The sequence below is a fragment of the Staurois parvus genome, unplaced genomic scaffold (assembly GCF_062004578.1).
Source record: "Staurois parvus isolate SC_StPar_1 unplaced genomic scaffold, SC_StPar_1.0 ptg000154l, whole genome shotgun sequence".
Classification (NCBI taxonomy): Eukaryota; Metazoa; Chordata; class Amphibia; order Anura; family Ranidae; genus Staurois; species Staurois parvus.
Genome location: NW_028317950.1, coordinates 21,133,610 through 21,150,227, shown reverse-complemented (window position 1 = coordinate 21,150,227; position 16,618 = coordinate 21,133,610). Strand labels below are relative to the sequence as shown.

The 16,618-nt window shown below is 43.0% G+C and overlaps 1 pseudogene; it reads right to left on the bottom strand.

The window, feature by feature from the left end:
- Nucleotides 1-1,504: 1,504 nt before the first annotated feature.
- Nucleotides 1,505-1,620, bottom strand: LOC149463627 (U2 spliceosomal RNA; annotated as a pseudogene).
- Between the last annotated feature and the right edge of the window lie 14,998 nt (nucleotides 1,621-16,618).

The window sequence follows — 16,618 nt, the reverse complement described above, 5'->3', positions numbered from 1 at the left end:
TTTAAGTGGGAGTTTCCCTATTCCAAATTTAGTGATGCAGTCAACCTAAGCACTAAATTATTATTCTTCCTGCATTAATTGGGTTCCCCTTAATGCGGAACTTTACCCTAATAGGGAAGTTCTGATTCATTTCCTCCTCCCCTCCTCCTCTAATGCTTTTGGACATTTTTTTGGGGGGTGGGGGGTTCTGGTAGGTACCCGCTCCCACTTCCAGTTGAATCGCCCAGGCGATTCCACTGAAACTCTGCCCATCTCCTCCCTGCCCACAATGTCTTATGACATGTCACAGGTCCTAGGAGACTGCGGGACCATTCACACGGTGCAGCAGGGCTTGCACATGTGCAGTGGGAAGTTGGCTGTGAAGTTGCAAAGAATCACAGCCAATTCCCACACAAAAAACGTGCCGGAGCTGGGGAACCGAGGACCAGTGAAAAACCGTCTTGGGTGAGGATGGCACTGAGGCCTTGGACAGGTAAGTGTCCTTTTATTAAAGTCAGAAGATACATAATTTATAGCTGTTAACTTTTACATTTTTTCAAACAGGCTAAAGATCCTCTTTAGGTTCAAGATATGTGTTTGGGAGTGTCCTCAGTACAAAGAAGAAATAATATTGCTGAATTATGAATATTTATTTCTCTCTGGAAACGCACTTTTTTTTTTTTTTTTTTTAGTCCGCAAACGTGCAACTATAACGAAAAAACCCGTAAGTGTTCACAAAAAATGTGCAAGTGCAAAACACCACATGAAAAAGTGCACTTAGGGGTGTGCTGTGTCCTACCCCTAAAGGGGCTTGGACCGCTTACCCTGATCCCCCGGGGCACGAAGCTCCTGACGGGGACAAGGTTCCCAATTGGTCCTCCTGGCCAAAAGGCCTGGTGGACCACCGTTCCCTATGCCCAGCCGAAGCCGGACATCCAGTACTAGGCAAGGGGACTCTCCCGAAGAAGAGTCCCCTAGGGATCAGGGGAGGAAGGAACCGTAGGGCCACACATCCTCCCCCTAGACTTCAGGGTAGGCCCGAGGACCCACACCCTCCATCCGTGAAAAACACACACATAAGAGCAGAAAAAGTGACAAACGTGGGAGGTGAAATAAATTAAATAAATAGAAAATAAAAAAGTGGTACCGTGCCAAATAGTGCACAGACCAGGCCCTGAGGCCTGTAGCAAAAATTGCCCTGGTCCTAGCCAAAAGGCCTGGTCCTTAGGGCGCTGTGCAAAAAGAGGTGAAAAACAGTGGCCAAGTGTCATCTTCACACCGTGGGGTCCCACACCCAAGTGTTACTAGTGACACCCCTGAGAGCGTCTTCCCCAGGGGGCACTGAGTTTGCGGACTTTTTGCGTCCCCAGCCCCAGGCCAGACCAAGGTAGATCCGTCCAAATCAGGAGGTACTGGGTCTTTCCAGTCTTCCCAGAGGAATTACTCCCAAGGCCCCAGAACGAATCATGGCACTCCCTGGTTTCTGTCCCTCCGGTACTAGCCTTCCGGACCCCCATCATACCAGTGAGGGTACTATACAACAACCATCCCCGCAAAGCTAGAATGGTCGGGAGCACCCCCACTGGACACTGATAAGAACAGATACTACACTTGATCTTAGCCAAAAGGCCGAGAAGCGATTTTATAAAATCTCTGGAAACCCACTAGAAGGTTTATTGCTAGTGAAGCATGCTTGAGAAGCATATAAACATTTGGGGATGACCTTGGGAGAGGCTCTTTGTCCATTCTGGCTTTGCCTAGGGTGGACATTTTACTGGTAGCCTTTTGCCTTCTAGGCCTGCTACCTGGAAATGGTATTTGTTAAAAAAAAAGCCTGGATCTGAGAAACAACAGTTGTTCTGTGTCTTGGGGGTCTTAAGGATATTTTGCTGTCCTGCTGGTGGGTAAATAAACAGGGAGCAGAGCAGTAGGATGGCTGCTTGTGTGGAGCATTTTGGGAAGAGTCTTCTCTGCTGAAAAATGTCCCATGGAACTGGGTGTACACTGCTTCCAGTGGACATTGCAGGATGCTCTAACTGCTTTTTGCCACACAACAAGCCAAAGTTTCCACTCAGAGTTTAAATTCAATCCCATCAAGCTGTCTGGGGGTCCTCCTCAACTGCCCAAAGGTAAGGAGGTGCTACATCCTAAATAAGAAAACAGACAATAATAAAAAAAAACAAAACAGAAAAACCATGAGTATAAAAGGTTCTCTAAGAAGGTGCTGGACTGATCTGTGAATAACAGAATTGGCTGTTGAATGGACCAACTGCATTGGGTTTCAATAAAAAAGAAAAATGGTTGTAGAGCCCAATAAAGAGTATACCATTAACTAAAACGGGTTTCCTGGATGTCAGAGTAAGGAAACAGATGATCTTGAGAAAAGTCTTTGAAACAGTTATTGAAATGCAAATTTCCAGTGTGAAAACACTTAGGAATTTATTTGTTAAAAACTAGAGAAAAAAGAAAATCTTCATAATAGTAGATAACTTTAAGCACATAATAGAAAGTCACAATTGGACTTTTTCTCCAGATTTTATAAATATGCTTCTTTTAAGTCTGCATGAATACATTTCTGATATGTCATAATTTTCAGTAACAGCTCCATTTTTAGAAAAAGCTCCAACTTAGATTAATAAATAGCTGTGGCCTAGAGGTAAGAGGAAGCTGCTGTGCAGGTGCTGCCAACAGATGCTTTTGTTGGGGTTGTACCCCTCTATCTACATCCCTGGGCAAGTGACCCATCCCACCATCCCATATGGAAGAAACATATATTTTAAAAATATTCTTCCCAAATATAATGACATATACTTGAAATACTACAATTTTGGCCATATTCAATATATTTCAATAAATATATATATAAATATACTGTATGTTGATGTGTTTTTATTACAAAATATATGAAAAATATTTTTAAAAATACATTGTCATATATACTGTATGTCTTTAAAAATAAAAATCTACATTTTTGGAATGCATTTACAAATATATGTAAAAATATATGTTAAAATTACTTTTTTATGTTAAATCTGAAGAATATATTTAAAAAATATATATTTTAAAACATATTCAGATTTTTTTTAACATATAAAAAAGTCATTTTAACATATATTTTTTACATATATTTGTAAATACATTCCAAAAATGTAGATTTGTATTTTTAAAGACATGCAGTATATTTGAAAATTTATTTTTAAAAATATTTTTCATATATTTTGTAATAAAAACGCATTTCAACATGCAGTGTATATGTATGTGTGTGTGTGTGTATATGTGTATATATATTATATTTTGGCCATTTTATATATATATATATATATATATATATATATATATATAGAAAATGGCCAAAATTGTAGTATTTCAAATATATGTCAATACATTTGGGAAGAATATTTTTAAAATATATTTCAAATATATCAATAGGGGTTCTCCTATCGCCCCAGGCTCTCACACTTCCCCAAGACTCACAGACTCCCTCAGTCTCCTGGACTCACACCTTCACCTCAGCTTTCTCAGTCTCCAAGACTCTCAGTTGTCCCAACTCTCCCAGTCCTTTGGGCAAGGAATATCTCTAACCAGAGATGGACTGGCAACTCATGGGGTCCCTGGGCAGTAGGGGATCATGGGGCCCTTGTGTCCTCACCCACACTCAAACCACACCCAAAAAGCCTATGAAAGGTACCAGGAGCATCTCATGGGGCCCCCTACTGACCCTGGGCGCTCGGGCACTGCCTGAGTGCCGGAATGGTCAGTCCGCCCCTGTCTCTAACATGGAGTTCTGTCTCCTAAGTAGATCATGTCTTCTCTCTTCAAACAGGAGCACACAACTGTCTCCTGGCAGGGCACACATCTATCTCCAAACAAGGGCTCTGAGCTATGGCCATCTACTTGGTTATAATGAGTGTACACTACTTCACACTTGCATGATCTGAAGGTCTCCAGTAAGACCTGGACACAGGACTGGAGACTTCGTCCCACCCAAATCTCTTCAAAGTCTCCAAGCTCCAGACCCTGATCCAGGATCACAAAACCCACAGAAAACTGAATACCTCGTTTTGTCTGCTCAGTCACAACACTCCAACATTGTCCCTATACTCACCCAGTGGCAGGGTCTAGCACTGTCACACTATGTATTCCTGGTGTTACTTTTCTACTTACACTTCATGTCACTGCTCCTTTTCTATCACCTGTTTGCTTTGGATAATCACTTTTGCAGTTTTTGCACTGTTTGTTGTTTGTATACTGCTATGAGATTTCACTTGCAAGTGTATTTATAAAATGTTAATTACCTTTGGACCCAGGTCCACATTCAGAAAACAACATATTTTTTTTTCTAGATGAACAAGGCTATATATTTTAGGTAGTGTGTTTTGTTTGTATTTTAATAGTTTTTTTACTGGGTGTTATTTCAGTTTTGTTATTCTTACCTGTTTATATATTGTGTCCTTATTCTTTATATGTGTTCCATGTATAACAGGTCAATTCTTTACTTTGCTTTACATAGGAACTTTTCAACATCTTAACCCACTTTTTGTATTCAAGTGGCATGGCCAGCCATGATATGATGTGCCCAAGATATGCTTATAAATCTAGCTAAAATCTCCTAGATTGTAAGCTTCGAGGAGCAGGGCCCTCCTATCCCTCTTGTATTGAACTGTATTGTTGCTGTATTGTCTCCCGTTATATTGTAAAGCGCTGAGAAAACTGTTGGCGCTATATAAATCCTGGATAATAATAATAATAATAAAATGACAGCATAAAAATCAGTACAAGGGGCATAACAGTTAGTGTGATGTGTCCCTTTTGTTCTTGTTGATTTTTATAGTTTCAGCCAATTCTTGCTTTGCCCTACCCCAGCCCCCCTTCCGCAAAAGACACAGAATCTATGAATGGAGGACAGTTAGATTATGGATAGTTCTGCCTCCTCCATTCTGAGATCCTGTGTCATTCTTAGAAGCTGTAGGGTTTGTAGGACTGAGCAAGACTTCTACTGAAACAAGAAGAATCAGCACTATTATTATTATTATTATTATTATTAATATACATTATTTATATAGCACCAAAAGGTTTGCTCAGCACTGTACAATATAGTGGGGGACAGTACATGAGACAATACAGTAACAAAACAGAACACGAGGAGGTCAAGGGCCCTGCTCTTTCAAGCTTACAATCTAGGCAGGAGGGGATAGTGGTACAGGAGGAAGTGGCTGTGGGGGATGGAGTGGTAGGAGGAGTGGAGCAGATCGGCTGTTAGGTGAGGGTGGGGTCGGCTTCCCTGAAGAGATGGGTTTTCAGGGTGCGCCTGAAGGTGAGGAGGGTAGGTGACAGTCTGATGGATTGGGGTAGTGAGTTCCAGAGAATGGGGGAAGTCCTGGAGAAGTCCTGCAGTCGGGCGTGGGAGGAGGAGACCAGTGAGCTAGAAAGTAGGCGGTCTTGTGAGGAGCGAAGATTACGGGTTGGGTGGTATTTGGATATCAGGTCGGTGAGGTAGTTTGGGGCAGCGTTATGAATGGCTTTGTATGTCTGTGTTAGTAGTTTGAATTTAATGCGTTGGGCAATCGGGAGCCAGTGGAGGGAATGACTGTGGGGGGTGGCAGAAGCGGAGCGGTTGGTAAGGTGGATGAGTCTGGCTGCTGAGTTCAGGATAGACTGAAGCGGGGATAGCCTGTGATGAGGTAGGCCAGTGAGAAGGGAGTTGCAGTAGTCCAGACTTGAGATAATAAGGGATCACATCATACTAAATGTAAGTTATGTCCCTTGTGCTGATGTTTATGTTTGTAATTTTAGCTGCACTTATAACAACCTCCTTTTCTTTGTATTCATCACATTGCCATGATCTTGCTTCGTAATCCAATACATCGTATAACTGGATGAACTTGTAAAATGACTGAAGCACAGCACAGACCTGGTTGATGTCCTTTTTTTTAGCATTTTACATCTTATTAACTCACTCAATCCCTGCATCTTGTTTTTTTGTTATATCAATTTAGTTTTCCTTTCAGAGAGAGAAATTGATATACAGTATATTATTTTTGGACACTAAGTTTTGAGTTGAATATAAATTTTTGGATTATTTTCATATTTTTAAATTTTTTTTATATTTTTGTTTTTTTATTTCATTGCTTATGGTGTGTACATCTGCATATTTTTATGTTTTAGTACATACTTAGCACTGGGTTTTTTTGGTTATTGGTTTCAATACATTTTTATCAGTCTACTGTACAGCTGCTTGTAATAGTAAGAATTTGTTAGTGTTTTTTTTTTTTTAGCGTACATGTTCTATTGTTTGCATGGGGATTTCTGGGTGTATCTTATATTTTTTTTATATACAAAATGGAGTAAACAAAGTACAGAAAAACTGAAAACAAATATGAATGGTAAAATTAAAAGTGAAAATAAAGAGGGAGACAAATATTAGCTAAGGGGCAAAGGGAAGGAAGACATTAAAGGAAAAGTTCACCTTTTGACTAAAAATAGTAAATGCACATTATTTTGCAAGTAAAAAAAATGTGCATTTATTATTTTTGGTTGCAGGAGCCTGTAAAGCAATGCTCCAGAGATTTGCTGATTGTTGGTGCCATGCAGGTTTCAGGATATCTGCTTGCCCATATGGGAAGCAGGGCAGAGATGCTGCATTTGGAACATGTTACATGTTCCATCCTAAAAACAGGTGGAACATGTAACATATTCTCAAAATTAAACTTATCCTTTAAAATGTTACTAAACCCAGGACCCTGCATTCACTATATCTGATCTCCCACAGTACACAGAACATGAAAATGCAATTATTTTAGTAAATATAAACTGCTAAATACCTTTTTCTCATCAGCAGTTAGAGCAGTCTTGTGACTTCCATTAGTGTCCAGCCGAGCACTGGTTAAAACTTATAGGAGGAGTATTTTTCTGCTTTATTTCAGGGTTAATAAGGGGTTAAAGTGGTTGTAAAGTCTCAAGATTTTTTACCTTTATGTATTCTATGCAGGAAGATAAAAAACCTTCTGTGTGTAGCAGTGCCCCCAGCCCCTTCAATACTTACCTAAGCCTCATCGTGATCCAGCGATGTGAATGACAGCCTCAGCTGTCCCGGGTCTCTGCCTCCTCATTGGCTGAGATAGTCAATCACAGCCAGTGAGGAGAGAGAGGGGTGGGGCCAAGCAGCGGCTCTGTGTATGAATGGACACACAGAGCAATGGGTGTCCCCACAGCAAGCTGCTTTCTGTGGGGGCACCCAACAAGAGGGAGGGGTCAGGAGAGCCTGTGGTGGACCCAAGAAGTGGAGGATCCAGGCTGCTCTGTGCAAAACCAATACACACAGTAGGTAAGTATAGATACGTTTAGTATTTTACAAAAAAAATTAACCTTTAGAATCACTTTAAATTGATACAAATTATATTAGCACATATCCTAAAAAATACAAAGATTATTCCTCATACCTGAACAGTGGGTGGAGCCATGCAAATCCTTCCTTTATGTCCTATCAGACAGATGCACATCCAGAGCCTCTGGTATACTGTATAGTGCAAATATACCCTGACATTATAGAACTATTTATTGTAAGCTGCATACTGCTTCATGGTATTAGGCCATCATCAGTGCATTGCGGGAAAATCATGGCTTCTATGCAACTGGGTCTCTATAATGCCCAGAACAATGGAAACTCAATTATTCTGCACAAAAAGAAACACATTTTTAAAAAAGTACATTGTAATGACAATATGGGGTTTATTTACTAAAGCTGGAGAGTCCAAAATCAGACTCCCTTCTGCATAGAAACCAATCAGCTTCCAGGTTTCATTGCCAAAGCTTCATTGAACAAGCTGAGGTTAGAAGCTGATTGGTTTCTATGCAGAAGGGAGTCTGATTTTGGACTCTCCAGCTTTAGTAAATAAACCCCTATGTGACCCTGCAATCAGTATTTGTATATACAGGAACTGACATCAACACTCTTGCAGCAGACCGGGACCTAGCAATTTCAGATGGCCCTTGTAAAATGGCTTTGTTAACCTAACATGCCTATATAATCCTGATCTTATGCTGATATGTATTTAATATTGTTCTCTTAGCATACCTGACTGTTGTCTCAGTACTACATTGGCATGAAAAAGCCTTTGTGCCAAAGCTATACATTTCATAAAGAGCTTTGCTACCATCTAGTGGCCAACTGGTGTTACTACAGATCTAGCAGACCAGGACCTAGCAATTTCAGATGGCCCTCGTAAAATTGTTTTGTTAACTTAACATGCCTATAGAATCCTGATCTTTTCTTATGCTGATATGTATTTAATATTTCCTATTCACTTAGCATACCTGGCTGTTGTCTTAGTACTACATTAACATGAATAGGCCTTTGTGCCAATGCTATGCATTTCATATAGAGCTTTGCTTCCATCTAGTGGCCAACTGGTGTTACTGCAGATCTATATGACTGTCCTGTTTCAAAGTACACCATTCTGACATACAGTATCTAATGGAAGTGAGTACACTCCAGGGGCGGACTGACCATTTGAGCACTCGGGCACTGCCCGAGGGTCGGGGTCAGTAGTGGGCCCCATGAGATGCCCTTGGTACCTTTCATTGACTTTTTCATAGGCTTTTTTGGGTGTGGGTGAGAACACAGGGGCCCCATGATCCCCTATTGCCCGGGGGCCCATGAGTTGTCAATTCGCCCCTGGTACACTCCTCACATTTTTGTAAATATTTTATTCTATCTTTTCATGTGACAACACTGAAGAAATGACACTTTGCTACAATGTAAAAGTAGTGAGTGTACAGCTTGTATAACAGTGTAAATTTGCTGTCCCCTCAAAATAACTCAACACACAGCCATTAATGTCTAAACCGCTGGCAACAAAAGTGAGTACACCCCTAAGTGACAATGTCCAAATTGGGCCCAATTAGCCATTTTCCCTCCCCGGTGTCATGTGACTCGTTAGCGTTACAAGGTCTCAGGTGTGAATGGGGAGCAGGTGTGTTAAATTTGGTGTTATTGCTCTCACTCTCTCATACTGGTCACTGGAAGTTCAACATGGCACCTCATAGCAAAGAACTCTCTGAGTATCTGAAATAAAGAATTGTTGCTGTACATAAAGATGGCCTAGCCCTAGGCTATAAGAAGATTGCTAAGACCACAAAAAGAAAGCTCTATTTGCGGGGAGAAAAGGACGTAAATTTAATTTGGGTGCAGCGTTGCATGACTGTGCAATTGTAAGTTAAAGTAATGCACCGCTGTAACACAAAAAATGGCCTGAACAGGAAGGGGAGTAAATCCTCTGCAGGGCAGGTGGTTAAAAAGGTAGTATACTGCACAATCTATATTTAAATCCCAGGAGTCCAACATGCCCACACCTCTGTCTGCACCATCAGAGGGCAGAGGAGATCTTCAGCACGTTGCAGTCAGAGAGAGCTCACTTACTGTATGTACCAAACCAGGTTGGCATAAAGTGGGCTTGTATATAATTTAGTCTGTAGCTCTCTCCTTGTTACACTGCTAGGTCAGTTTAGTTTTTGACTTCTGCTGTAATAGTAGGAGCAGTGATTATTTTGTCTGGTCTCATCAAAGCTTCACAGGCTGAGAGGTTTACTTACCCCTTCCTCTGGATGAAGTTTCTAGAGCTTAGGGCAAGAGAATTCAAACATCCAGCCCAGGGGCGGACTGACCATAAGGAAACTCGGGCACTGCCCGAGGGCCCGGGGTCAGTAAGGGGCCCCATGAGATGCCCCTGGTACCTTTTTCATAGGCCTTTTTTAATTTGGGCAAGGACACAGGGGCCCCATGATCCCCTATTGCCCGGGGGCCCCATGAGTTGTCAATCCACCCCTGATCCAGCCTGAATATTCAGCAAGGCGCAACCAATCCCTGGGGAGGTGTGCCCAGTAGCCCTGGAGAAATGGTCTTTTTTTCCTATGTGGGGATGAATCTGTGAGCTAAGAAGAGAGGGGCTGCTTACCCCTGGAGCCCTATGCACTGGATAATGGACAACTTTGCAAATGGCTGCACTTATGGATTGTCTTTGCACCAGGATCCAGTGAGTAAAGCCTTTTATCTGTGCTAAAGCTGCTTCATGGTCCCCAGCTGTGACCCATGGAATGTTCCAGTCTGTCTTTTTCAGTGCTCATACTGCTTAATGGGCTCCAGCTGTGAACCGTGGACTGTTCCGGTCTGCATTTACTTGTGCTCATACTGCATCATGGTCCCCAGCTGTGAACCGTGGACTGTTCCGGTCTGCATTTACTTGTGCTCATACTGCTTCATGGTCCCCAGCTGTGAACCGTGGACTGTTCCGGTCTGCATTTACTTGTGCTCATACTGCATCATGGTCCCCAGCTGTGAACCGTGGACTGTTCCGGTCTGCATTTACTTGTGCTCATACTGCTTCATGGTCCCCAGCTGTGAACCGTGGACTGTTCCGGTCTGCATTTACTTGTGCTCATACTGCATCATGGTCCCCAGCCGTGAACCGTGGACTGTTCCAGTCTGCATTTACGTGTGCTCATACTGCATCATGGTCCCCAGCCGTGAACCGTGGACTGTCCCAGTCTGCATTTACTTGTGCTCATACTGCATCATGGTCCCTAGCCGTGAACCGTGGACTGTTCCAGTCTGCATTTACTTGTGCTCATACTGCTTCATGGGACCCAGCCGTGAACCGTGGACTGTTCCAGTCTGCATTCACTTGTGCTCATACTGCTTCATGGTCCCTAGCCGTGAACCGTGGACTGTTCCAGTCTGCATTCACTTGTGCTCATACTGCTTCATGAGCCCCAGCCAGACTCCAGTTTTGATAAATTCCTTTGCCTGTGTTGTACATTCTCTATTTCACACAGCCTTGTTTTTGTGTATGTATATGTCTTTCACTGGACCACCAATGATTATAACTATGATGGGGGTGTCTGCTAAATCACCAGGGATTATTAGTGGAAATGTTTTTTATTGGGGCACTATATTTTATTTTATATTCTGACCATGTTTTACAATGCATTATGTTGTAGTCACCACATAGTATTGCATAATCACGGTCTTTTTTATATTAGAATGTGAGCTCTGCGCTGTACATTATAGTGGGGGACAGTAAATGAGACAATACAGTAAAAATACAATACACGAGGGGTTCGAGGGCCCTGCTCTTTCGAGCTTAGGCTACGTTCATACTAGCCTCGTTTGCAAGCGGCAGACAGGCGTTTGGGAAGCGTTTTTACCGCTTCCCAAACGCCTGGGAAAATTCTGCACATTGCAGCACATGGTGCTGTTCACACGGGAGCATTAGCGTCATGTTGCGTCGCGGCAAAACGGACTCCTCTGGTCGAGTCAGGAGGAGTTGAAGCCTCCTATTCAAGTCTATGGTGCCGCTCCGCAAACACCCGGCCAGCGTTTGCGGGGTGTTTGCAGAGCGGTAACACCATTCATACTTCATTATAGGTGTTTGTGGGGCGTTTTTAATGCTTTGCAAATGCCTAGCAACCGCCGCTAAACCGCGCATGCGGCGTTTGCGGAGCGTTAAAAAAAGCTCCGCAAACGCTGGACCAACGCTTGTCAAACACTATAGGGGCATTTGACAAGAGTTGGTAAAACAGTCAAGTGTGAACGAGCCCTTACAATCTAGGAGGGAGGGGAAAGTGGTACAGGAGGAAGTGGCTGTGGGGGATGGAGTGGTAGGAGGAGTGGCTGTTAGGTGAGGGTGGGGTAGGCTTCCCTGAAGAGCTGGGTTTTCAGGGTGTGCCTAAAGGTGAGGAGGGTAGGTGACAGTCTGATGGATTGGGGTAGTGAGTTCCAGAGGATGGGGGAAGTCCTGGAGAAGTCCTGCAGTCGGGCGTGGGAGGTGGAGACCAGGGAGCTAGAAAGCAGGAGGTCTTGTGAGGAGCGAAGATTACGGGTTGGGTGGTATTTGGGTATCAGGTTGGTGAGGTAGTTTGGGGCAGTGTTATGAATGGCTTTGTATGTCTGTGTTAGTAGTTTGAATTTAATGTGTTGGACAATCGGGAGCCAGTGGAGGGAATGACAGAGGGGGGTGGCAGAAGCGGAGCGGTTGGTAAGGTGGATGAGTCTGGCCGCCGAAATCAGGATAGACTGAAGCAAGGAGAGTCTGTGATGAGGTAGGCTGGTGAGAAGGGAGTTGCAGTTGTCGAGTCGTGAGATAATGAGGGAGTGAACAAGTTGTTTAGTAGTGTCTGGGGTTAGGAACGGATGTATTTTGGAGATGTTGCGGAGGTTGAGTCTGCAATAATTTGCCAACGATTGGACATGGGGTTGGAAGGACAGGTTTGAGTCTAGAGTGACACCCAGGACTTTGGCTTGCGGGGTGGGACTGATGGTGGCGTTGTTGGCATTATTACTTCTTTGATAATGCCCTGGAGGAGGGGCGAAATGCGTTGACGTATCTTCTGGTTTCCTACGGTACGCTGTCACGTCATATCCGGTGAGTGGAGCGCACGCTGGATGCGGCACTCCAGAGCCATCTTGCCTTGTCGGCTCCAAGTATTGCTGCCAGTCTACAGGCTATGGGAACCTTCATTGGCAGATGCCGTTTTTTCTGAAAGCTATCCCAAAGCATTCTGTTCATGTTAAACATGTGAGTGCATATGATGCATTTGGCTTTTAATGATTAAAGTTATAGCGAGTATTACACTGTTAATTATTTCTTTTCTTTACACCTCATCGATTTGTGTGGGAGATCCTTTTGGAGTTTTTTCTGAGCAGTGAAAATCCCGATTTTGGAGGTAAATGAGTGCGGTATATGTTGCATGTCACAGGTGGTGTAGACACATTGAAGTTTCTTTATACAACTCAGTTTTGCTGAGTTTGGAGCACGTTGGTTTTGAACATCTTATTTTCTTGGATTGGGACTTTTATTTTGCTATACATATTTATTTGGACACTTTTTATTTTTTTATTTTTTATTTTTTCACATACTGTATTTATTAATTTGTGCTCTGTGTTTTCACTTTATATTATTGTCAAAGATCCCAAATAGCCCAACTAAATGAACCTGTGGAAGGGACACACCTAGGCCCTAATTTATCTTATGTTCTTGGCAGGTAAAGCCTAGTACACAGGATCAGAAAATTGTATGAAAAATGCCACTTTTGAAGCGATCATACAATAATCTGATCGTTAGTACACAGCTTTCGTCCAAAATTATTTGAAGGGACAAGCAGAAATATTTTTCTGGTACGATACCAGAGTTTGGTTTAATTAGCACAGTTTTCATTGGAAAATACAATACAAATACATTACTTCATTTCCAAATTTTCTTTCTGTCGTATAAGAATTTTTGTATCTTTAGTAACCTCTTCAAATACATTTACATTGCTATGCTATATGGTACATGTCTGCTTGCAATATCCTCTAAACTTGTCTCTATAATTGTTGATTTGATTCTTCCGTCCCTTTGCCCTAGTAATCAAAGAATCAATGACCTTTTATGACTTTGGCCTGTGTCTGTGGTTGGTCTGTTTTTTTTATTTCTCCCCCTCCCATTCAAGTGTCTGTAATCAAATTCCAGTTTTATCAATTGACAAATGTTTGCCAGCCCCATATCCCTATAAATTTAGTTCAGCTTATGGGGAAATCGCAGGCAGGGGTCAGTTGCGGACACCATGTTTCTTTTCTGAGTTTCTTTAACGAGTGTTGTCGCAGTTTCAAGACAGCAGTATGACTAAAGCTGTATGAAGATACAAAAACTCTGCTCCACTCTGGAAGGACAGCAAGCAAACCAACATTTGATATTTAATTTCCTATGAAGTCTGATTCCCACTAATATGCTCCCTCTACTTTTCCTTCTTAGGGTTCTCTGTCCTCAGACTGTCCTTACTTTGCCCCTCATAGCCACCCAACAACTTATACATATCACCCTAACTCCTACTCTCTCTTTTACTGTACCCATCCCCTCTTGCAAATTCTGAACCCACATGCTGACACAAACACTAGGGCAGTGAAATATCTGCACTCATATACATCCCACGTCCATCTTATTTTCCTCACCCTCCTTCTCCCAGTCTCTGGGGACATTTCCCCCAATCCTGGCCCTCCATTTTCTAACTGCAAACCCCATATCTGGTACCCTTCCTCCTCTGGCAACATCTTCAATCTACTCAGTTTAATTTCTATCTCCATGCTTCCAAAAACCAGCCCAATCTCAGGTGCCCTCTGGAATGCCCTCTCTGTCTGTAACAAGCTCACATCTCTGCATGACCTTTTTATCTCCCATTGCTTTAATGTGCTTGCCATACCTGAAACCTGGCTTCAAGATTCTGATTCGGCTTCTCTTGTTGCCCTTTCCCATGGTGGCCGCCACTGGACTCACTCACCCAGACCTAGTGGATGGAAAGGAGGTGGAGTTGGATTCCTTTCTATCACCACAGAGCACTTTTCAAGTCCTTCCTACCCTTTTTCCTCTCTATCCCTCTCTTCTTTCAAGACACACTGTATTTATCAGTTTTCTCCAGTTTCTATGAGAATTGCAGTGATTTATCTCCTGGACCAGTATCATACTTTTTTGATGACTTATCTGACTGGCTACCCTACTTTCTCTACTCTGAAATACCCACTATCATTTTTGATGACTTTAACATTCCTGTTAATGTTAACATTCTGGCTACAGCTGAACTTCTCAACTTAACCTCATCTTTTGACCTAACACAATGGACACACTTCCATTCACTTCAGTGGTAAAACCCTTGACCATGTGTTTACCCATCTCTGCACTCCTGGCAACCTCACCAACACCCTCTTTCCTCTCTCTGGTCATGACCTCATCAGTTTCACAGCATCCTTGTCTCCAACCAACTATCCCTCCAAGCAGATGATTACTAGAAACCTTTGCCACTTTAACCTTTCTCTTCTCTATTCTGCTACTGACCACCTCTATGAAAAAAATCTCCTCCCTTTACTGTCCTAACCTTGTCACCTCTGTCTACAACAATTCACTCTCATCCTCATTGGATGCAATTGCTCTTCTAACTACATGAAGAAGCAAGCCCCGACCGTTACAACCTTGGCAAACTGACAACACCAGAAATCTCAAGAGATGTTGTCGTGCACTTGAATAACTCTGGCATAAAACCAAATCTCTGCAAGACTTCACTCTATATAAATCTGTCTTCCTAAAATACAATTACTGCCTCCATGCTGCCAAGCAAACCTACTTTGCCTCACTTATTAATACCTTGTTATCCAGTCCTTGTCAGCTTTTTGCTACCTTTAACTCTCTGCTTTCTCTCCCACCCCCTATACCCACTAACGCACTCCCTGCCAAGAGATTGGCAATCACTTCAAAGACAAGATTCATGCAATACGTGAGGATACCTCCACTGTACAGATATCTTCCCCACATAACATACCTTGTCTAACAGCACAGTCAGCACTCTCCTCTTTTGAACTGAATACTACTGAAGAGGTTCCCAAATTTTTCTCAGATGCCCACCTAACCAATTGTCCCCTGGATTCTGTTTCCTCACAACTACTATGCTCACCCTATTCTTCTATCCTATGCTCTCACTCACACCTTCATTCTCTATCTACTGGCACCTCCCCCTCCCCCCCCCCCCCCAAAGCATGCACAGATCACTCCAATACTTAAAAAGCCCTCATTGGACCTCACCAACATGAACTTAGGACCTATCTCTCTGCTCCCATTCACCTCTACACTTTTAGAACGCTTAGTCTACAACCGTCTTAGCTCCTACCTTCTAGACCAATTACAGTCTGGTATTTGCTCATGGCACCCCACAGAAACTGCCCTACTAAATCTAACGAACAATTTACTAACTGCTAAAACGAATGGTCACTACTCCATGCTCTTACTACTGGACTTCTCCATTGCCTTTGATACTGTTGACCACCCACTTCTTCTCAATAAACTTCACTGCCTTGGCCTCCAAGATCTTGCTCTATCCTGGTTCTCCTCCTACCTGTCACAGCACTCCTTCAGTGTTACCTAAAACTCCGTCTCCTCCTCTCCACTTTCTCTTCCTGTAGTGGTCCTCCAAGACTCTGTTCTTGGATCCCTTCTCTTCTCTATCTACACCTTCTCCCTCAGTCACTTGATAACCTCCCGTGGCTTCAAACACCACCTTATGCCGATGACACCCACATCTATCTTTCTACTCCTCACCTCACCCCTTCTGTCTCCTCTCGCATTACTAACCTACTAAGTGACATATCGGCATGGATGTCACTCCACTTCCTCAAACTCAATCTTTCCAAAACTGAGCTCATACTATTCCCTCCAGCCTGTGCCCCCTCCCTTGACTTCTCCATCAAGATCAATAACACAACCATCAGTTCCTCCCCTCATGCCAGGGTGCTAGGTGTAATCCTAGACTCCCATCTGTCCTTTCAGCCCCAAATCCAATCGCTGTCCAAATCTTGTAGACTTCACCTCCACAATATCTCCAAAATACGCCCGTTCCTAACCTCTGAAACTACTAAGCAACTTATTCGCTCCCTGGTTATATCTCGCCTTGACTATTGCACCTCCCTCCTCATTGGCCTACCTCATCGCAGGCTATCCCCTCTTCAGTCGATCATGAATGCTGCTGCCAGACTCATCCACCTTACTAACCATTCCGTATCTGCCATCACTCCCTGCCAATCCCTCCACTGGCTTCCCATTGCCCAACGGATAAAATTCAAAAC